The sequence below is a fragment of the Leptonychotes weddellii genome, chromosome 8, assembly GCF_054177405.1.
Source record: "Leptonychotes weddellii isolate Sample4059 chromosome 8, ASM5417740v2, whole genome shotgun sequence".
Classification (NCBI taxonomy): Eukaryota; Metazoa; Chordata; class Mammalia; order Carnivora; family Phocidae; genus Leptonychotes; species Leptonychotes weddellii.
Window position 1 is genome coordinate 20631436 of NC_138376.1, and position 24341 is coordinate 20655776.

General features: G+C 37.7%; 1 pseudogene; it reads right to left on the reverse strand.

The window, feature by feature from the left end:
• Positions 1–17335: 17335 nt before the first annotated feature.
• On the reverse strand, positions 17336–18264 carry LOC102730323 (proteasome subunit alpha type-6 pseudogene; annotated as a pseudogene).
• Between the last annotated feature and the right edge of the window lie 6077 nt (positions 18265–24341).

The following is a 24341-nucleotide window of genomic DNA, read 5'->3' on the forward strand; positions in this document are numbered from 1 at the left end:
AAATGATGGATGTTAACTAAGCTTATTATGGTAGTTATTTCACAATATACATAAGCCAAACCTTTATGCTATACACCTGAAATTCATAGTGATGTATGTCAATTATATCTCAATATAAACCAGGGGGGCAAAAGCTTTGTTACTTTAAATTTTTACATTTAGATCTATAATCTTTCCTGAATTGATTTTTGCACAGAACATGAATAGGGGTTCTAGACATATTTATTTTATTTACAGATATCCACTTGACACAACATTTATCAAAAAGGCCATCTAAATCCCATTATACCATCTTTATAATAAATCAAAGGTAGTCTGTTTCTGGACTTTCTATTCTGTTCAATTGGTCCATTTGTCTATCCTTGTACCAATACCACATCTTAATTGCTATTACTCTAAGTCTTGGTGTCTAGCAGCAATATCCACCAACTTTGTTCTTCTTAAAGAACACCTTTGTTCTACTTGGTCCATTTGTTCTCATATATTTTTTAGAATTAGCTTAACTATTTCTCTACCATAAACCTGGTGGGATTTTGATTGGGGTGAAGTTAAATCTATTTATCAATTTAGGGAGAACTCAAATTATTACAATATTGAGTCTTCCAATCCATTACATGGTACAATCACCCCCCCCACCATTTGTTCAGAGCCACTTTAATTTCCCTCAGTAATATTTTGTAGTTTTTGATGTACAGTTCTTATACATTTTTTGTTAGATTTATTACAAGGGTTTTTTTCCCATTTTTTTTGAAGTTGTGAGCCATCATCTTTTAAAATTCATTTTTTTGTTTTGTTGCTACCATAAAAAAGTACAATTGATTTTTGTTGACCTAATTTCAAGAACTTGTTAAATTTATTTATGAATTCTAATAGTTTTTCTTTGGAGTCTTTTGCATATTATAAGTACAACATCTTGTTGAGTGAAGATTTCTTTCACCCTTTCTCTGTTAATGTGGCAAATTATGTTGATTGATATTCAAGTGGTGAACTAACCTTGCATTCCTGAAATCAACCCCAATTGTTTATGGTATATTTGTCTTTTCTATTTGCTAAAATTTTTTAGAATTTTTTTTGTAGAAATTGGCCTGTAATTTTCTTTTCTTGTATGTTTTGGAATTAGGATCATACTGACCTTAAGAAAGAGTTGGGAAGTATTCTCTCTTTCTCTGTTCTTTGAAAGGGTTTGTAAAAGATTGCTGCTATTTCTTTATTAGATGATTAGAATTCATCAGTGAAACCACTGAGTTTCAATGTGATAGATTCAGATTTTAGAATAGATATATGAATTTTTAATTTCTTCTTGTATCCAATTTGGTAAACTATGCTTTCCTAGGGATTTTTAAATTTCACCAAAATTTTTAATTCACTATGTTCCTTATCATCTTTTCAATATCTGCAGAATTTCAGGGATGTCCCATTTTTTTCTCTTCATATTGGCAATTCATGAGAGCGTGCAAAAGGCTCTACCAATTATATCATTATTTTCAAATAATACTTTTTATTTTGCTTATTTTCTCTATCAAACATTTGTTTTGTTTTATAAATCTCTGCTCTTTTATTTCAGCATTTTAATTCTGCATATATTTTAATCTTTATAGGATAATAAATTATTGCTTTATATGTCCAATATTTAATAACATTTACCCTCATATTATCCTTTTCCATTTTCTTTAATTACTGTCCTGTGTTTCCATGCTTCTATATGAGACTATTTTTCTTCTTTCTGCAGAATTCCCTTTAGTATTTCTTTTAGTGCACATCTGCTAGTGATAAATGTTTTCAGTTTTGTTTGAAAATATACTCAATTTGCCTTCATTTTTGAAGAATATTTTTGTTTGGTGAGGTTCTAGATGAGCAATTATTTTCTTTCAGCACTTTTAATTTTTTTTTTCTTTTAGGGAGAGAGAGAGAGAGATTATGAGCAGGGCAAAGGGTGCAAGGGAGAAGAAGAGAAAGAATCTTAAGCAGGCTCCATGCCCAGCACAGAGCCCGATGCCTAAATCAAGAGTTGGATACTCAACTGACTGAGCCACCCAGGTGCCCTGATTTCTTTCAGTACTTTTAAATGTCATCCCACAAGTCTTCTAACTTCTATCATTTCAACTGAGAAATCAGCTATCAGTCTTTTTGTTGCTCTTGCCATTATAATGCTTTTTTTTTCATCTAGTTGCTTTAAAGATTTTCATTTGGTCTTTGGTTTTAGCAGTTTGACTATAACACAGTTAGGTGTATTTTAATTAATATTCTGCCTTGTGTTTGTAAACTTGCATCTGAGGTTTCTTTATCTTTCATTAATTTCAGATAATTTGCAGCCATTGTTTATTAAAACATTCTTTCTGACCCATTCTTGTACTTTTCTCTTTTGAATACTTCAAGTTCAAGAATACATAATACTCTTTTCTGTATTACCCATCCTTTGTTATTCACTATGCTTCCATCTGCATATTTTGTTGACCTTTCTTCTAGTTCACTAAACTTTTGATCTTGTGTAGCTTATCTGCTTTAAACCTGTTTATTGAGTTCTTAATTGCAGATATTGTATGTTTTTGTTCTGGTATTTCTATTTGCTTTCTTTTTTATGAATTCAAATTTTCTTGTCAAATTCTCCATTTTTTCTTCAGTATCTTGACATATTAACCATAGCTATCTTACATTCCCTTTCCAATAATTCCAGTATCTGAGTTTCCTTGGGATTGTTTTTATTGTCCTTTTTTCCTCTTGTTTTTAATCATACGGTATGCCATACTTAGTTATTTTTTATCAAATGTTGGGCATTGTGTATGAAAAATTTTTAAAGGTTTGAAAATATGTTATCTTTCTTCAAAGAATATTTAGTCTTTCCTTTGCTGGCAGATAAAATGGGCAATTAATATTCTGTTCTAACTAGGCTCAGTCTACTTCTAGTTCAACTGGTGCTGTTTGGTCATAGCTTCCAGGTGTTCCAGCTGAGAACCTGTGGGGACCAGAACTCTAATACTTCTCTTCTTAGCACTGAGATATTGCCAAACCATTTGCTCTACTTTCAGATATTTTTATTTGGCCTCTAGCCTCCATCCCAGCACAACTTCAAAATTTAGCAAATGCCTTCAGTAAAATCCAATAGACAATGAAGATTAGTTGCCTACCTCTCTTTTCTCATAAAAATCTAGCTTCTAAGTCTCTAATTTTGTTTCTTCAGTATAGACTGTGAAAAGTTCTATTGATTTTTCTGCTCTTACTAGCAATCATTTCCTTAATCTTTTTTTTTTTAAGATTTTATGTATTTGACAGAGAGAGAAAGCACAAGCAGGGGGAGTAGCAGGCAGAGGGAGAGGGAAAAGCAGGCAGAGGGAGAGGGAAAAGCAGGCCTCTGGCTGAGCAGGGAGCCCAACGCAGGGCTATATCCCAGGACCCTGGGATCATGACCCGAGCCGAAGGCAGATGCTTAACCAACTGAGTCACCCAGGTGCCCCTTCCTTAATCCTTTTGCCTGAATTCTTGACATGTTGCTCTATACCCAGAGTCAACAAATGCCCTGAAGAAAAAAGTGTACTGTCAGCTTAATTCTCTACACAGTTCTTCCTTCCCCAGATTTTGTCCTTTTAATTCCTATTTTCCTCAGCAGCATTTTCATGCTTTCAAACGTATTTCTAAACTACATATTTAATTGATTTTTCTAACTATTCTTAGAGGAAGTATTGTTTGATCTAATCTATTCTGTCATCCTGGAAGCTGGTTATCTTTTTTTTTTTTTTTTTTTTTTAAAGATTTTATTTATTTATTTGAGACAGAGAGAATGAGAGACAGAGAGCATGAGAGGGAGGAGGGTCAGAGGGAGAAGCAGACTCCCTGCCGAGCAGGGAGCCCGACACGGGACTCGATCCCGGGACTCCAGGATCATGACCTGAGCTGAAGGCAGTCGCTTAACCAACTGAGCCACCCAGGCGCCCCTGGTTATCTTTTTTAAACACAAGTTTTATTGTAGTCTCCTCAGCTTGAGTTCCTTATTGCCTATAGCATAAAATCCAAACTTCTTACCAGGTTGGACAAGTTTCTTTTCACCATCTGGTGCTAGTGTATCGTTCTAGCCTCATATCCTGGTGTTCCCTTTTATTCATCCTATAACAGTCAAATTGAGCTATTCATCAATCATCACATACATGATGCTCTTCCATCTTTTTAAACCTTTTCACGTGCTATATCTCTTGCTATAAATTTAGTTTCCCTTCATAACTCTTCCCAAGTTACTACTGATAATTAAGGCTCATCTTAAATGCCACTTCCTCTGTGAAGCCTTTGTCAGTGCTCCAAGACAAAGTTAGATGTTCCTTCCTTTATATATTCATGTTGACGCTCCCATTTAAATACTCTTTTTAAAAACAATATCTGTTAATGTATCTATCTTTTCTATCTTATCCACCACGCTTAAGAAACTTGAAGGCAAGTGTGTGATATTATGATTGCTTGAATCTTCAATGACCAGAGTAGTGGTTGGCATTATAATAAACTCAGGTTTAGGAGACTTTGTTTAATATTTTTTCACCAAAAGCCCTTGATCTTTTTAATATCTATCATCCTAACCATTCTATTTACCCTCTTGCCTGTCACAGCTATACTTTCGCCACAATGGCCTACAACTCCATATTAATTACCTTAATTTCTCCATCATCCAATATTTCCTCTTCTACCAAAATCTGGAATGCTTTCACTAATTTACAGAAATAACACTCTTGAAACCCCCAATAATTTTCCCTCTTATTACATATCTTGTTTTAAAATAATTTGTGTGAGAGATATACAAATGGCTAACAGGTACCCAAAAAGTTGTCCAACATCACTAATCACTGGAGAAATGCAAATCAAAATCACAATGAGATATCACTTCTCACCTGTAAGAATGACTATTATCAAAGAGAGAAAAATATAACAAGTGTTGACAAGGAAGGGAACACTTAGACGCAGTTGGTGGGAATGTAAATTGATGCAGCCAATATGGAAAACAGTATGAAGTTTCCTCAAAAAAATTAAAAATATAACTACCATATTATCCAGCTATTCTATTTCTGGGTATTTATCCAAAGGAAAATGAAATCACTAACTCAAAAAGTTATCTGTACCCCTCTCTTCATTGCAGCATCATTTACAATAGTCAAGACATATAAACAGTGTCTGTTGGTGGATGAATGGATAAAGAAGTTGTGTGTATGTGTGTGTGTGTGTATATTTCAAGCATATGGAAATTCTGCCATTTGTAAGAACATGGATGGACCTTGAAGGTGTTATGCTAAGTGAGATAAGTCAAACAATTAAAGACAAATACTGCATGATCTCACTTAAATGGAAAATTTTTAAAAAAATCAAACTCATAGATACAGAGAACAGATTGATGGTTGCTAGAAGCAAGTGGGCAAAATGAGTGAAGGTGGTCAAAAGGAACACACATGGGGGTGTAATGTACAACATGGTGACTATAGTTAACAATACTGTATTATATATTTTAAAGCTGCCAAGAGAGTAAATTTTAAAAGTTCTCATTACAAGAAAAAATTTGTAACTATGTGTAGTGACAGATGTTAGCTAGACATTGTGGTAATCATCTCATAATATATATATATATATATCAAATCATTATGTGATATATGTCAATGTGATATGTCAATTATATCTCAATTAAAATCAATTAATTAAAAAATCATTTGTATATAATTTGTTTCTCTGATAGACTGTTAAAAACTGCTAGTTGAAATTTTGTAGATATTTATATCAGAAGGTCTTACACTTAGTAAGACAACAAATAAAGGCCATCCTTAAAGGTCTTACTTCAGTACCGTCCTTCTATGGCTCCTTTGTATGAGCTAAGACTGCTGATCTTCATATTCTTTAAATCTCTTCCCTCTACTTGTGACAATACACCATTCTGGCACTCTTTTACCTCCACTTCCTTTACATTAAATTGTGTGGGAATGAAAGAGAATTCACAGGGTAAATGGTCAAAATATACCTGGATGTGATCTGCTGAATAATGAGCAATGCCACTACAATTTTGACCATGAGACAGCAATGCGGATTGCATCATAGCCTAAACACAAAGATTTGCAACTAGCTTACTTGGGGTCACAGGCAATTCTTCCCTTCCTGATGTGCACAGGCATGAGTAGGGGCTGAGGATAAGAGTACCTCAAGTTACTGAGCAAGGATCCCTGGTGTCTATTTTGGAACCCAAGTTATCAAGAAATGGGGCTAGAGAAGAAAAAAAAAAAGAATGAGGGGAAGCTTCATTAGGTTATAAGCTAAAAGGTTGTTTGGTCACAAATCTGAACTGTACATTGGTCGCAATGATTTCGCATGTGTCTGGAAGGAATAGGAGGAACTGCTCAATCTCATAGTGGCCAGGCATAAAATTGCCAACTGGAGCTCCTAGTCCTATCCAATTTTTATTCCCACACCAGGATGGGTACTAGGAAAGACTTTGCCACCATGTAAACTTCTCTAGTTCCCCTTTTTTTTCCTATTCCAGCTCTGGTCATCCTCCCAAGTTCTCTATTTTTATCCCTCTCCTCACAGTTTCATTTGCCTACCCCCTTTCCGTGATCTCTCTGCAGACATCTCTGCAGGCTTCTAAGAATCTTTGAGTCTAGGAGATCTCCAAATGTATATCTCTAACCTCATCCTTTGCACAAAAGCCACATATTTGTAACTTTCTACTAGATAGTACCACTTTCACGTCTTTTCATCTCACAATCAAACTCACCATCTTCCTCCTTAAACTTTTCCTGACTTCCCTATTTCTTGTATTTAACCAGACTGAGCTTTTGTTTTATCACCGCAAAATGAATACAATATTTTCCATATAAGGTTGTGAGGACAAAAAACAGACTGTGTGAAACGCCACCCTTGCTGGCATGTAGTTAGGGCTCAATAAATGGTTCTTATTCATAAAAGTAGTACATTTATTCTCCTTGTATCCTGATCTTTTAAGTTCATTGTAACTCCTGATTCTCTGCATCCTCATTTCCTACCTTCAGTTATACTAAGCTCTATCATATCAAATTTTAAAATATCTGGCCTCATTCTCTGCTTTAGACCCTTTTTTCTCCCACATTTTATTATGAAAAATTTTAAACTTATAGCAAAGTTGAAAGAATTTTATAGCAAACATCCTTATGTCTACCATCTATCTTCTACTGTGAACATGTTACTATACCTGCTTTATTACATATCTCTCCATCCATCAGTTTATATTAATTTTTGATACATGTCCAAATAAGTTACAGATATCAGTACACTTCCCTCTAAGTACTTCAAGTATGCACATCATTAACCAGAGTTTTATATTTGTTGACAGTTTTTCTTCTGAGATAAAACTTACATATGATGTAATGTACAAATCTTATGTGTACATTCACTGATTTTTACAAATGAATATACCTTTTTAACCCAAATCTCTATCAAGATAGAGAATACTACTATCACCCTGAAGAGTTTCCTCATGCCCCTTCCTAATCATCCCCCATTTTTCCTCCCCAAAGCAACCACTGTTTTGATTTTTTTTGTTTTGTTAGGCCCTTATTAACTCACACCAACCTAGACTATTAAATAGTCTTCTAATTGGTTCCTTGCCTCAACTACAATTACTCTTTACCTATCATAGTTCACTGCTTACCCAGAAGCTAAAATAATCTCCTGAAGCACACTTTGTCATGCCACCACAGCACCCACTCATTTCATAAATTCCCCATAGCCTGTGACGTGCAAGCTGCCAATATAACACCTTCCCCGGGATGGCCCCAGCCTATTTTTCAGCTTCTTCTCCACCATTCCTGAAGTATAAAACTTTTGAAACTCTCTCAAGGCATTATACATTGTCTTAGGTTTAGTTAATTGTGGAAAGTCAGACCAAAAGCATCTTGAAGATGACAGCAATGTCCCAAGTACTTTTTTTTAAATCACACAATATGTGAGAATATTTCCTTGCACATAATCGGCAGTTAATAGATATTGGGATGAACTGATGACAAATTTGAAAAAAGGAATGAATTGAATTCGAAAAAGGAATGTCTTTAACTTTCTGACACTACCCTGGTATTAATTTAGGTTAGTTATATTTACTACGTCTATCTTGTAAAAATGTGGTGAGGGAGGCATGCAAAAAAGTCCCCACGGAACCCTACAAGATTTAGAGCTGAGGAAAAAGAAACAGTGGGCAAGAAGGGGGAGCCTTTGAAAAATTTTAATTAGGATTCTAGATTATAATCTCATGCCACTGATGTGGAGATTGAAATTTTGATTTTTCTAAGTTAGGTCCCATATTGTCAACTAAAGGACTAATTTTCTAATTTCAAACGTAGAGCTTAGAACCATGGATCTCACCGTTGGCTGTATATTAGAAGTATCAGGAGAGCTTTTAAAAAATCTCCTGATGCCCAGGCTCCACCCTGAGATATTCTAATTCCATTTGTCTGGGGTTCAGCCCAGGCACTGGTATGTTTTTAAAGTTCCCCAGGTGATTTTAGTGTGTAGTCATCACTGCTAGATGAACGGTCTTTACACAGAGAATCAGCCTCAGAGCCAATGATAAATACACAAGCGAATTTACTGCCACCTCCTCTCCCTCCAGAGACTCAGTGGGAAAGAAAAGAGGAAATTCCTAAGCAAAGAGGAGAATTAGGGGTATTAGTTTTTCACCACTCCTGGCAGAGTGGGGCATGTGTGCACCATGAAGAAGAGTAGGTTTTTTCCAAGAGCTACAGGTTTCCAGAAAGCCAGGCCTTTACTCTTAGAACTAGAAAAGTAGGTCAGCAGCTGCCAGGCAGGAATCACATCAATAGTAAGATTCATGCAAGCCCAATTGCTTCAGGTTGTCCCCAGGGAGAAGCCATGAGGCTGGGCAGCTCAATCACATGAGAAGTGACCAGAAGGGTAGGGACTCTATTTTGCTTACAGGCAAAAATAACCATTATGCCTTTAAAAATATGTAACCAGAAGACCTCCATATATTGTATTTCCAATTTAGAGTTGGGGCCTGGCTTTTGGAAGTATTGGGAGCGGAATGTGCCCGTCAAGTTTCTATCTAACAACCAAAGGTCATCAGTGCTCCTCAACCCTTTCACTTCATGGCGGTAATGGAAAGTAGTATAATTATCCATACACTGGGTAAACTGGAGGGGATGGATGAGAAGGCATTTGTGTTGGACTTAATGAAAAAACTGGTACATTTTCTTTGTATCATATGACTAAAAGAAAAATAAAATGCTAAGTATGCAAGAAAATATTGAATATTCAATTTATTTAAAATTTCCAAATAAAAATCTCATTAAAGTTTTAATGAGAGAATTGAACTGGTTTCTTCAGCACAATTCATTTCTCTTTGAACCCCAGTGGGTTTTATACACCCTTCAGCTATATGATTGGCTCCTACAAGGCTTGTTTTTCCCTTATGCCACTCTTACATACTCTGCCCTGCTCCTCCCCTATCATAACTTCATTCTGTTTGAAGAATATTTTTCTGTGTGCTCTTATAAAATATGCTTTGTTGCTTTGTATGATGTACTTTTAACTTCTGTAAATGGCATTATATTATATATAAAATGTTACTTCCTTTCTTTGTTTTCAGTAAGCACTCTTTTCTAAGCCCTATCCATATTGTTCTGTATATTTTTAACCCATTGCTTCTAATTGCTGTGCAGTGCTCCATGGAGTGCATATACCCCTTTCACTCACCCACTTTCTCAAGGATGGATATATTGGGTTGCTTTCAACACCCTGTCACCATGGAAGAGTATTCTGTAATAGAGGGAAATCCCTTTTCTGTCATCATCTAGAATTCAGATAATTCAGTCCCTTTAAGTCATACACTTCTTCAGTCTAGCTTCTCTTCTTTCGAGTTTAAACTATTATTAAAAATTCAAATGTTAAATCATAATGTAGTGGGTTTCCATTCCACTTAAACCTTTTTATATCAAGTTTTACAAACTAATAATGACTTTTCCTGAAGCATACTCTCTATTATATTTATCACTGTATTACTTTCAATATTTTTCTTGAAGGACTGAAATTATAACATCACTAAGCATCATCAGTGAACTCCATTGTACTTTATTTTTTAAAGGTTAAAATTTTGCTTTGATTCCTTAAATTTTATCAGTATATGGTAATATATATTTTCACACAGCCCTTATAATTTTTCTGTCTTTATAAGCCACACTTTAAACTCCTTTTGCATCTGAATGCTTCCCATTCTTTTCCCACCTGTGACAGTCAGGCCTGTTGTAGATGGGAAGTCCATCTGGGAAAGGCAAGAGGTAGCTGGTTTCTTCTCTTCCTTTGCAGTTTGGCTTCTATTCTTCCTCTCTCATCTTGCCACCTCTGGGTTCTGAACCCTCTCTGAAATGAAGGTAGAAGAAAGAAAAGTAAGGACAGGAAAATGATACCTTGCATGCTACTGTCCAAGTTGCATTACTCTCTGGATCTGGCAGATATTTAAAGCTGGGATTTTCTCAATTATAGTTCCCTTGTTGTGGGACATTAAGATATTAATCAAGCCCTGAGCCTTTGGTGGTTCACTTCCAGACTCCTTCTGCTGAGTTCCTTTTGTCCCTCTGGCAATCTTTGGGTATTACATCAGGTTCTCTATTTCACTCTTGCACAAGACCCACACCTGGTCTGTGGAGTCCATACATGCATGCTTTGTCCTGACCAAATCTGGGAGTGCAGGCACTTCCCATTGCAGTAGAAATCTTTCTTTGACTTCCTTTCCCTAAGGAGCAGCTCCCATCTCTCACATTGTCCAGACAAGAGGCAGATGCCAGTTCTGTGTGTCTTCCAAGCATCTCTTGTCCCAGTGAAACCCCTTTCTGGGTTTCAGGATAATTTAAACAATATCACCACCCTGGGAATGAGATTTCCACTCAGAGAAAGGGTGAGATTTCAAGACACCAGCAATTCTCTCTCAAAAATACCTCAAATTCTCTTTCAGTCTCCACTCTTAGTCCCTTTGTGCCCTTGGTATAGGGTGAGGGATTGAGAAGTCATTTAACTGGCTTTCTGTTCCCTCTTTTCTGCATGTCTTCTGCATCTGTGTGTCTCATGATCCACTCTGGGATTTAGTGTCCAGAGTCTTCGGGTCTTAGCTGAAAATGGTCTTGTCACATTCCATTGCATGGGTTATGCCACAGCCACTGATGCAGGCTGAAATATTTTGAGGAAAATTATAGAAGCAGCAGGAAAACAAAAACACATGTACTATTTAAGACTTGTTCAGCTAGTCTGTGATTTTGCTGCTAGCATAAACTTCATCTGAGATCTTTCTCATAACAGCAAACTTAATCTCTTTGATACCAACATTAAAAATTGGGTAAATCACAGCTTCTCTTAGTAGTCATGTGTAGCTCTGTTTATTCTAAACTTAACTCATCCTTTTGGGGTCAAATTCTAATTTTTTTATCAATTTTTAGGAAGGAAGGAAGGGGCAGGGTAAGGCTCTCTGGAGCACCAGTCTGGAGCTTTACCATAACTGAGGGCAGTAGAGGCAAATATCAAAGTAGGGAAACAGGCAAAGACAAGATCCAGGCAAGAACCATGAGGTCCTAAATGTTGGGAAAAAACTTGGTCAGATTATTGGGAAATAACTGCCAGATTTGGGAGACCCTGAAGTTGACATATGAAACAAAGCAGAGAATTTGCAACCAAGAGCTTGAAATTAAGAAGAAAGAATAAGGAAGAAGAAGAAGAAAGAAGAGAAGAAGAAGAAGAAGAAGAAGAAGAAGAAGAAGAAGAAGAAGAAGAAGAAGAAGAAGAAGAAGAAGAAGAAGAAGAAGAAGGAGGAGGAGGAGGAGGAGGAGGAGGAGGAGGAGGAGGAGGAGGAGGAAAAGAAAAGAAGGAGGAGGAAAAGAAAAGAAGAAGAAGAAGAAGGAGAAGAAGGAGAAGAAAGAAGGAGAAGGAGAAGGAGAAGAAGAGAAGAAGAATGTATTTTCATTTGTGTGAATTATCTGTGCATAAAAATAATATAAGCAAAATATCTTGGCATAGATCTTGGTATATTTTCACACATTTTGATCAGTTTCTTAGCTATAACTGTTTCTAATACTACTGGCCAATGATATTTCTGTGAAGAGTTTTATTTGGTATTACTATTATTTTTTTTTCACAAAAGTTGCTTGTACCCTTCTTCAAAGTGACATTTTGTGGTTAACACCTTTGAGAGCCTTTTGACTCCTTCAGTTGACCTTCTCAGTCAATCATACTACTTCTAATTGAGAAAGTGCTCTCTCCATGGGACCTAAGGTACATGGTAAGCTCCAAGCAAATTCTGCAAATGGTGGCTATTCTTAAATTCTAGTTATTTTGGTATTGAAATATCTAAGTATTTGGTGTTGAAATGTGTAACTATTTCTAGTTATTTTGGTATTAAAATGTGTACACGTTCCTAGGCATTGCCTTGTGTCTCTGCCCCCAGCTTTACAGCCTTCACCCCACCATGAGCCTTGAGATCAAGTCTAATGTCACCAGGCCCAGAACTCCCTTGGAATCTGATCTCCATCCTTCCCTACACATCTTTTCATCTGACTGCAATTCTCATTCCTTCCAGCTCCTCCAACTTTTCCCATGTTCTTTCTAGAGCAGTACTGTGCAAGAGAAAGATATTGGAGTCATATAAGTAACTTCAAATTTTCCAGTCTCTACATTAAAAAAGTAAAAAGAAACATGTAAAATTACTTTTAATATATTTTAATTTGAGGGGCACCTGGGTGGCTTAGTCATTAAGTGTCTGCCTTCAGCTCAGGTTATGATCCCAGGGTCCTGGGATCGAGCCCCGCATCGGGCTCCCCTCTCTGCTCAGTGGGGAGCCTGCTTCTCCCTCTCTCACTCCCCCTCCCTGTGTTCCCTCTCTCACTGTCTCTCTCTATCTCTGTCAAATAAATAAATTTAAAATATATATATATTTTAATTTGATATATCCATAATTTCATCATTTTAGTATGTAATCAACATAGAAATTCTTGAGATGTTTTATATTCTTTTTTTAATACTAAGTCCTCAAAATTTTATGTTTATTTTACTCTTACAGCACATCTCAAGTGCTCAATAGCCATACATGGTTAGTGACTACCCTATTGGACAGAACAGATTAGCCCCAGAACCTCTGTACTCAAAGTGTGGTCCACAGACCAGCAGTGGCAGTGTCACCTGAGACCTTGTTAGAAATAGAGAATCTCTGCGTCTGTTCAAGGCTTATTGAATTGAAAGCTGCATTTTAACAAGACCCCAGATGGTATAGTTGCACATGAAAGTTTGAGAAACTCTGGTTTGGAAGACACAGTAGTCCTCAGTAAAATCCCCCATACCTTCCATCTACCTGGCCTTCTTGAAAGTTAGCCTTGACCTGTGGGCACTGCTTCCCCTGTGGCTCTCACAGGTGGTGCCTCTTTTCTCTGCCACATCCTTGTACCATGGGCCTTTAGGTGGGATGGATGTCCTCTCTCTTCCTCTTTGCCCCTTGTGGCCATTCTTCTTCCCACCTCACTAAGCTTTCATAGCTTTGGATCTCATGTCAGCAGATTTTACCATACACTTGCTCTCATTGTTGCTGTCATTGACTAAATCCCCAGGTCACTCAGACTCATTCCTGTCTATCATTCCAACATGACTTGGTGATTTCAGAATCATCTCAAACCTCTACTAGGACTGAAGGATCCACTTCCAAGGCCACTCATGTAACTATTGACAGGTTACAGTTCCTTACAAGATGCTGGACTAAGGGCCTCAGCTCCCAATCATGCCATGTGGTTCTCTCCATAGGGACCACTCCCAGCATGGAAGTTGGTTTCCTAGAGTACAAATGATTCAAGATACACACACACACACACACACAGAATGTACAAGATGGAAGCTACAGTCTCAGAAGTCACATCCCATCACTTGTACCATTTCCTATTTGGTAGAAGTAAGTTAGTAAGTGTAGCCACTCTCAAAGGGAGCAATCACACAAAAAAGGGAACCCCAGGAGTTGGGGATTTTTGAGACCACCTTGGAGACTGCCCACCACAGTAATATTCATGCTCCCTTTCCCCTCACCAGCTCACAGTGCTCCAGTCTCTCTGGCTTCTTTTCTGTTCTCTAGGAATCCAAGCATGTGCTCAGCTCAGAGCTTTTGCCTTTGCTTTCCCTCTGCCTTGAGCACTTCCCCTCCAGATATTCTCATGACTTACTCCCTCACTTGCTTAAGATTTCTGTTGAAATGTCACCTTCACAATGAGATCTTCCTTAACCATACAATTTAGAATCACAGCCCTCGACCACTTTCTCTATTTTTCTGTTTTTCTTATTGTTATCTAACATGTTTTATTTATTTATTTATTTTGCTTGTTTTCTAACTCCTCTCACCACAGCAACATTTTCTTAACTGGCATTTTGGCTTTAATCATGAATTTCTTCTATAATCAAATGAGTATTCCAGTAAAAAGGCAAATCTGATAATTATTGCTTCATAGGCTAAAATTCTTCAGTGACACTTGATAGCCTGAGGCAGTTATCTTGTTGGGATAAGATTAAGCTAGGTTTGATACTGACCTCCAGAAAGACATTTAGAAATCAATGGGTTGTAGCAGATTATGTTGGTTCTCTGCCCATATATCCTTTGGGACTTAACACTTCAGTATGCCCCAGCCCTTCCAAGTCCATCTATTTTTGGATATTTTGAAGAAATATTCTACACACCCCAAACATAGCAGTAGATTTCAAAAAAGACTGACAGAAGTTGGAGTATAGTTACCTCTGCTCCCTTGCCTGAGGAGATACTACAAAGTGCATTCTATCCTACTTCCAAGTTATCTTACATGATGATGCTCAGTCATCCACAGCAGTAGCTAGTTTAATAACACACCCTTTCTGGTTGTCCTCCATTGTTTATATCATTTTCTCATTCCCCTACTAGTATTTCCTGCACCTCCCAAATAATACTTACATTCAAATCCTGTGTCAATATCTGCTTACAAAAGAATCCTAACCCAAACAGGGTATTGGTGTCACAGCAACCAGGGATCAGGAAGCCAAGTATGCTTCATGTCTTACAATGCATGGACAGTACAACGCAATGATGAATTGTCCCTCCCAAAAATGTCAATAACACAGTCTGTTTCCTTGTTATGGGAAATAAGACATATCGCTATCTATTTTCAAATTTTCTCTCCACTCTCATTCCCAACTTGCCTTGTTTGGTTTAATCCCTTGTTTTACTTTTGGATGTCATTTTTGTTTGTTTTTAGCTCTTAATTGTGCCATTCCAATTCAGAATGGCAGAAAGGATAAAGAATATTTATACTTACCTAGTATAATTCCTAAATCCATTCCTGAGAATGGTCCTTTATGTTCACTCTGGTGATCTACATGGGGTCTCTGAAAGAATCTAAACATCTAGAGATCCTTAAAGAAACCACTGGGTCTAGCAATGTCTCTCAGTCAGACTGTCATAGGTGCTCTACAATGGATTGCACTTAACCTACATCACAGGTTTTTAAGTGGCAGAAAAGTTTCACCGTTAAGTTCATTATGATTGTGGAGTTACAGCTAATTGCTGATTCACTAAACCAAATTATGTTATTCTTCACTAAATGCTTGGTTTTATTTCACTTAATTACATTATTGGAAGGTTAGGTAACAGAATGGTGCCCATAGCTTTATTTGGCCCTATCAAATTTTATGATCTTTTAATAGCTTATAAATCAGAACTGGGGCGCCTGGGTAGCTCAGTCCATTAAGCATCCGAGTCTTGATTTCGGCTCAGGTCATGATCTCAGGGTCGTGAGATTGAGCCCCAGGTGGGGATCTGCATTGGGTGTGGAGCCTCTTTTTTTTTTTGAAGATTTTATTTATTTATTCATGAGAGACAGAGAGAGAGAGAGAGAAGGAGGCTCCCAAGGAGCAGGGAGCCCGATGTGGGACTCGATCCCAGGACCCTGGGATCATGACCTGAGCCGAAGGCAGACGCTTAACCATCTGAGCCACCCGGGTGCCCGGGCGTGGAGCCTCTTAAGATTCTCTCTCTCCCTCTCCGTCTGCCCTTCCCCTACCTCAAAAAAAAAAAAAAAAAAGAGAGAGAGAGACAGAGAGAGATGGGGGCACCTTGAGTTTTACCTAGCTCCATTTCCTGTTTTCCTGTTAATCTTCTAGGATAGAGAGTGTATTATTTCTCATCAAAGATCTGCAATGATTCATATTATGTTACTTCCTTTACTAGCTCACTCCAGCAGCTAAGCCAGCATTAACAACTAGTTATCACAGTGCCTGGTATGCTGCATGCACTTATAAATATTTTCTGAGTGAATATTGAATAAATAAGATGTTTAATCAAAGTTTAAATTTAGGTCTTGGATTTCAGCAAAAAGAAAACAGCTCAACATTTTTCTCAAAGCCCTTTATTGGACTTGAAGAGAACACTAAAAAAGCCTTTCCTCTTGACAAAAGGAGTTTTTAAAACTTTTAATAGGAGCACTTGTTTTTGCTTTTAATTTTTTATGATAGTTCTGGTTGCTAGTCTCTGTATTTTGTGCAGAGTGGAATACTGAATACAGTAAGCTGAAAAGGCTTCCACAAATAGGGTGAGAAAGAAGGAAGGAGAACATTCTTGACCTGGAATGTCATAATCTAAATGGATTAAATTTTAAGCTACCCCCATAAAATAGAACTAATAGAAGAACTGCATTGTCTGTTTCTCATCAAGATTCAATTCAGTAAGCATTTATTGAATATCCGTTCAGCGTGTTTTGGGTGTGTTCAAAAAAGTAGAATGTGCAGTCCTGCTTTTGAAGAGCTGGTAACTTCAGAGGTGCTCTACTTTCTCAATAGTTTCTTAGTTCATTAAGAACTCTGTTTTGATTTAGTATAATCCAAGAAGGCTTTTGCAGGAAACACTAATTTCTAGTGTTTACATGCCTTAGAGCTTTGAATCAAGAGGCAGAAGAAGACAGGGAGGTGTGAAATTTTTTAACTGACCAAGAGTTTCCATTCACTTTGATTCTCTCCATTTCGCTATTTCGTGTTTTTTTCACCTCTTTTTTTCTAAACACTATCAAAGGTTTATGTTGGATTCCAAAGTTCATATGAACTTTGCATACAAGGAATTCCCAACATAACAGAGTGGAATGTATGCTAGTGAGAGTAAATGTTTTATAACTTTTTCCTTTTACTTATTCTCATTGCCCTTTACACCCATGAATTAGCCCTTTATGTGAATTTTTTTGCAGGGATTTTTAAAAAGACAGGCAGCAGCTTTTTACAAGTTGTAATAACCATTCTTAGATGATACTTTTTTATTTATTTATTTATTTATTTATTTATTTATTTATTTATTTATTTCCAAAAGCACTGTTTTTATTTATACAGAGTCCTAACCACTTCGGTGGCAGGGCAGGAGTGGGAAAGGTTCCTTTTTCAATCCAGGGGACTCCATAATGTTGGTCTGTTGCTACCAAACACACAGGCAAGTGGCATCATGGATTTGGTAAACTAACTACAATGTTTAGCCTCTCTCTGCTAGAGCAACAAGGTGAGCATCAATCTCTGCTTCTGAAAGAATCCTGAATTTAGGATTTTCAACTGTAACTACTCCAACTTCTATTTCTGAAGGTTTGAAATCAATTGATAGAACAGTAGATAGGCATGTAATTGCAGTTTCCACTGTTTGTTCAAATGTCCAATCAAATTTCTTCTTCACTTTTTTTTCAAGGAAGCTGGTTGAGTCCGTTTAACTCCTGCTGCAGTGGCTTTAAACCCACAGTAGTAACCTGCAGGATCACACTTGTACACCTGAGGGCCTTGTTCTTCATCTATACCAATTAAAATCATACAACAACCAAGAGGCCTCATTTCAGCATTCTGTGTGTAGACCTGAGAAATATCAGCAATTCTTTTGCACAGCATGCCCACAGGAATCTCATAGCCATACTTGTATTTCCAATTAGCTGCCTCATAGCATGCCCGCTGTACCTGGGATCTGCTGTCAGCTGTCATTCCTGTCATCACACAGCCAATTTTTTCAGTTATCTTGAATAAGTGAGTCACTGTGCTGGAATCCAATAATTTGTCAGGTACTTTCTTCTGTGTGACAATTACTACACAGTCTTCCCCTCTGACAGCTACCGGTGTAAGGCCACCCTGGTTAATAGCCTTAAAAGCATATTCTACTTGGTAGAGCCGGCCCTTGGGTGAAAAAATGGTAATGTGGTGGTCAAAACCAGCGCTGGAACCACGGGACATGTTGGCACACCCACTATTTCGAGCACTGTCTCTCTTAGATGATACTTTAAAAGGTCTGGACCCAATTTCAATGTGTGTGAGGTGGGCGTGGGCGTGTTGGGGGGTTTCCCACACCTTTATGGAGCAACTCTTTGACACCAACTGGTGGTCCTTCAATTCAACTCAATTCTGACACTAATAACCCAGAGATAGCATCAGATTCCACAGCCTAAGGGCTCAGTCCCACAAGACTGCCCTCCACTTCAGATGCCAAATGTAATCCTTGCTTCTGACTGACTGGCTACAGACTGGAGGTTACCATGATCCCTTCCTTGGGTTTGATTAATTTTCTAGGATGGCTCACAGAACTCAGGAAACCTGTTTACTCACTGGATTAGTAAGCAATAGCAGCAGTTTTTATACCATGGGTGTTCATGAGGTTTTATACCATGAGGATCAAAGGTTCCTCATCCCACCACATTTTATCTTTTCTCTCAACAAACCACATGTTTCTGTGAACCAGGGCTATTTTAGCAAATCCCATTTCTCCGACACCAACTAAAGGTTCTGGTCACCAATTCCAAAGTGTGGACGTAGAGGGTTTTTCCCACACCACCAAGCAACTTGGGCACACTCTCTAAGGACTTCAGATACCAGTCACTAGTCCAAGTTGTCACTTATGCTTTTGACCAACCTGCTTTAGATTGAAGGTTCCTGCGATCCCCACCTTGGGTTTGATCAATTTGCTAGAGCAGCTCACAGAACTCAGGAAAACATTTTACTTATTAGATTACGGGTTTGTTATAAAAGGGTATACCTCAGGAACAGCCTGAAGGAAGAGATGCATAGGGCAAGGTATGGGGACCTTTCATGCTCTCTTCAAGTGCATCACTCTCCGAATTTCCATGTATTCACTAACCTGGAAGGTCTCCAGATTTGTCCTTTTGGGTTTTTATGGAGGCTTCATTACATAGGCACAATTGATTCACCATTGGTGACTGATTTAGTCTCCAACCCTGCTCCTCTCCCTGGAAATCAAGGGGTGGGACTGAAAGTTCCAACTTCTATTCAGGTTGGTTCTGCTGGCCCAGCCTTCATCCATAGGCGATTTCCAAAGTCACCTCATTAATATAAGCCCTGTTGTGGTTATGAATAACAAGGCACCCATTTCATTTTTATGGCTCTGAAGTGGATTTCAACAGGTACTCCCATTGCTCTTGTTGCTCAAACCATTCCAATGGTTTTGGGAGCTCTGTGCCAGGAAACCATGGAACCAAGACCAAATACATATGAGAAATATATTTTGGTCAATGACCAAATATGTATCTTTTATTAATCACAAAATTGACACATTTAACCAGAAACATAAAGACATTATTAAAGTATCCATTTTTCATATTTTAGATCAGATTTATTACTAGCTACTATTATTCATTCAATAATATTGTTTATTTGAAATCCTGTTGTTTAAATACAGGATTGAGCACTGACTTGGAAGGTATATAATTATCAACAAATAGTAGTAATGTTTGGTCCAATTTATGCCTTGGTTGATTTAAATTCATGCTAATGTAGGGACCACTTTGACATAAAGATTATTTTGAATTAAAAAAACATCAAAACCCAGCAGATTCAGGAAAAGCTTTTTATGTCCTCCACAACTCCCTAAAAAGAATTTAGATAGAGGACCAGCTCCAGGAAGAGAGCTATCACCGGAGATAACTAGATTATACTATATACTACATATGGTAGACAGGGAGGAACCTAGCATGGCCTGTTTGAACCAAGTCTTCTATGTCCTATTGTTTCTGAGTGGCCCTGCAAACATTTGTTTACCAAACATTTACTCTTTTACATTTCCCTGTGACTTGCATTTCTTGCCTTGGAAGTCCCAGACCCCTACCCCCTTCTCCTTAATTCAGGATGATGGATATACCTCATTTTGCCAGACTGTCTATGGAATTTTCAAGTGTGGATTCCCTCTATGTATGAAATTACATTTGATTTTCTCTGATTCACCTGTCTCATGTCAATTTGGTTCTTATTTAGACTAGAAGGACCTTGAAGGGGCCAGGAAATTCTTCCTCCCCAACACTAATTATAACCGAAAGGGAAAGCTGGCTTTATCAGGGGTAGATCATATTTTTTAATAATCACAGATTTCAGATTTTAGAACAGACCAAAAGCAGTGATTTTTCCCCAGCCCCCTAAGACTTTAGCTCCTTGAGGGAAAGCCCTGTGTCTTAGTCTCTATGTGCTTGCAAAATAAAGAGGAAGGAGTGGAAGGGGAAAGGAACTCTATTTAATTGTAAAACAATTGAGGGCCAGGAAATTTCCTCAGATTCTATAACCAGGCAGGGTTGCAATCTCAGATTTTCTGCATCCTCATAAAATACATTTTGCTCTGTTAAGCTGCTTGCTACTAGGACCATGCTTTTTTCTAATAGTATTTCTTCTTAGGCAAACTAATTGTCCCATGTTTCTGCCTCTGTCCAAGGGATGAACAGAGATTTAGTCCAAGCCTCTGTCTTCTTCTTTCTTCTTCCTTGGGGAAATATTTGAAGGAACCTTTTGACTTATACCTCTACCTTTTTCTTCAGTCCATGCTAAGGGAGGAAGTGTAAGTCTGATCGTGATTGGTGGTGGGTTGTTGGGTTATTGTGCTGAAAAGCAGGAACGAGGCTTCTTACTTCTTTCACTCCATGCTTGGGTTCTTCAGGGTCTTGCCTGTTTCCAGCTCCCATATGATGAGCTCACCTGGCAAAAAGGTGATAAACATAACTTCTCAGGGCAGCAGAGGGCTCCACCATCATTTCTTGGTTCCAGCTTTGCTGCCAATCCCTGGCTGCATAAGTCAGACAGGTCTCCATTTTAGGCCAGGTGTCTCCAAATAAGGAGGAAGGTAGTAGGAAACCACTAGGTTTCAGAACTGAGCCAAGTTCTCTCACAGTTACCTAAAAGGGGGTTGCGCTGTGCACCAATACAAATGTGATGCATGGCATTGGACTTTCAGTCAGTTGTTATCTTTGTTTGAGTGCTCTGTCAGTAGCAAAGCCTGGAAGCTCAGAGGGCAGAGATGCGCCACTCCAACATAAAAGTTCTCACCATGTCAGAAGAGTTGTTTATTGTTGTTGTTGTTTTTAACTACGTAGTGTGGAGAATTTCACCATCTACAAAAGCAGACAGAATCGTTTTAATAAATTCCCATGTACTCATTCACCAACCCCAACAACTATGCACTCACGGTCAATAACTTCTACCTCTGTTAATCCATTGAAATCTTTTTCCTAAATGACAAGTGCTCCCTGCATGTAGCTTTTACTTTCTTAGTCCACACAGCCAGGGATGGATGGTAATTAACACTTGGGGTTAACAATAACAAGACAATAATAACATCAGTGTGACTCTTGTTCCCCTTGGCTCCCAACCAATAGCAGCAAAGAGATCCCAAGCTTTCCTTGTCACTCTCCTTGCTCTGAGAGGGTTCTGGGTGATTCATGCATTGTTTTTGGCATTCTCTATATTTTTCTTACCATGGTCAGAGATGTTCTTCTGCCACTTAGAGACCTTAAGGGATAGTTGCCATCTCTGCTGCTATTTGTATCAGTATAGGCTTTTTGTTAAAGACAATTTTTTAGGTTCACAGCGAAATTGAGAGAAAGGTATAGATTTCCCATATACTTCCTGCCCTCACATGCATAGCTTACCACATTACTAATATCCCCCACCAGAGTGGTATAGTTGTTATAATCGATGAGAACCTACATTGACATATCATAATCACCCCAAGGCTGTAATTTACATTAGGGTTCACTCTTGGTATTGTATATTCTATGGGGTTAGACAAATGTATAATGACATGTATCCACCATTACAGTATCATATAGAGTGGTTTCACTGCCCCCAAAATCTGTGTTCTGTCTATTCACCCTTTTCTTTACAACCCCTGGCAACCCTGATCTTTTTACTATCACCATAGTTTTGCTTTTCCCAGAATGTCATATGGTTGGAATCATACAAGATTATATTTTCTGTATATACCACAGTGTATTTACCCATTCACCTACCACAGGACATCTTGGTCGCTTCTAAGCTTTGGCAATTGTGAATAAAGTTGCTGTAAACATCCATGTACAGTTTTTGTGAGGACATAAGTTTTCAACTCATTTGGGTAAACAGCAAGGAGTGTGAATTGTGGATTATACAGTAGGAGTACATGTATTTTTGTAAGAAACTGCCAGACGGTCTTCCAAAGTGGTTGTACTTTTGCATTCCCATCAGCAATGAATGAGAGTTCCTGTTGCTCCACATCCTCATCAGCATTTGGTGTTGTCAGTGTTCTGAATTTGGGCTATTCTAACAGATGTGTAGTGGTTCCTCACTGTTTTAATTTGCATTTCCCTAATGACCTATAATGTGGAACATATTTTCATATGTTTATTTGTGATTTGTATGTCCTTTTTGGTGACCTTTCTGTTAAGATCTTTGGCTTATTCTTTAAGTGGGTTGTTTGTTTACTTATTGCTGAAGTCTAAAGCATTCTTTGTATATTTTGGAAAACATTCCTCAATTAGGTATGTCTTTTGTAAATATTTTCTACCAGTCTGTGGCTTGTCTTCTCATTCTCTTGGCATTATCTTTCACAGAGCAGAAGTTTTTTTTAATATTAATGAAGTCCAGCTTATCAATTATTTCTTTCATGGATTGTGCCTTTAGTATTGTATGTAAAAAGTCATCACCATGCCCAGGGCTATCTAGGTTTTCTCTATCATCTAGGAGTTTTATAGTTTTGTATTTTAGATTTAGGGGTCTATGATCCATTTTGAGTTAATATGGGGGAAGGATATAAGGACTGTGTTTGGATTTAAACTGTTTTGTTTTTTTTTTTTTGCATACAACTATTCCAGCACTATTTGTTGAAAAGGCAAATAGTCTTTGCTTCATTGAATTGTCTTGTCTTTGCTCCTTTGTGAAAGATGAGTTGACTCTATTAATGTCATTGATTTCTGAGCTTTCTATTTTGTTCCATTGATCTGTTTCTTCTTTTGCCAATACCACACTGTCTTGATTACTGTAGCTTTATAGTATGTCTTGAAGTTAGGTAGTGTTAGTCTTCCAACTTTGTTTTTCTTTTTCAATATTTTGTGGGCAATTTGGGGTATTTTACCTCTCCATATAAACTTTAGGATTGATTTGTCAATATCAACAATGTAACTTGCTGGGATTTTGATTGAGATTGCATTGAATCTATGGACCAAGTCAGGGAGAACAGACATCTTGGCAATATTGAGTCTTCCAATCCATGAATATGGGATATATCTCATTTATTTAGTTCTTCCGTGACTTCTTTAATCAGAGTTATATAGTTTTCCTGTATAGTTCTTATATACATTTGGATAGATTTGTACCTAAGTATTTTATTTTAGGGGGTGCTAATGTAAATGGTATCATGTTTTAACTTCAAATTCCACTCATTCATAGATGGTATATAGGAAAGATATTTCTATTTCCTACTATTTTGTGTATTAGTTTTGTGTTCTGTAATCTTGCTATAATTGCTTTTCTGTTTTTGCTTTTGGTTTTTTGCTTTTTGTCAATTTTTTTTTTTTTTGGATTTTCTACATAGTCATGTCATCTATGAATGAGGATAGTTTTATGTCTTCTTTCTCAATCTGTATACATTTGTTTTTTTAATTTTTTTATCCTTATGTTAATCCCCATACATTACATCATTAGTTTTAGATGTAGTGTTTGATGATTCATTGTCTGTGCATAAAAACCAGTTCTCCATGCAGAATGTGCCTTCCTCAATACCCATCACCAGGCTAACCCATCCTCCCACACCCCTCCCCTCTAGAACCCTCAGTTTGTTTTTTAGAGTCCATCATCTCTCATGGTTCGTCTACCCCTCCGATTTCCACCCTTCATTCTTCCCCTCCTGCTACCTCCTTCTTCTTCTTTTTTTATTTTCTTAACATATATTGCATTATTTGTTTCAGAGGTACAGATCTGAGATTCAACAGTCTTGCACAATTCACAGCGCTTACCAGAGCACATACCCTCCCCAGTGTCTATCATCCAGTCACCCCATCCCTCCCACCCCACCCCCCACTCCAGCAACCCTCAGTTTG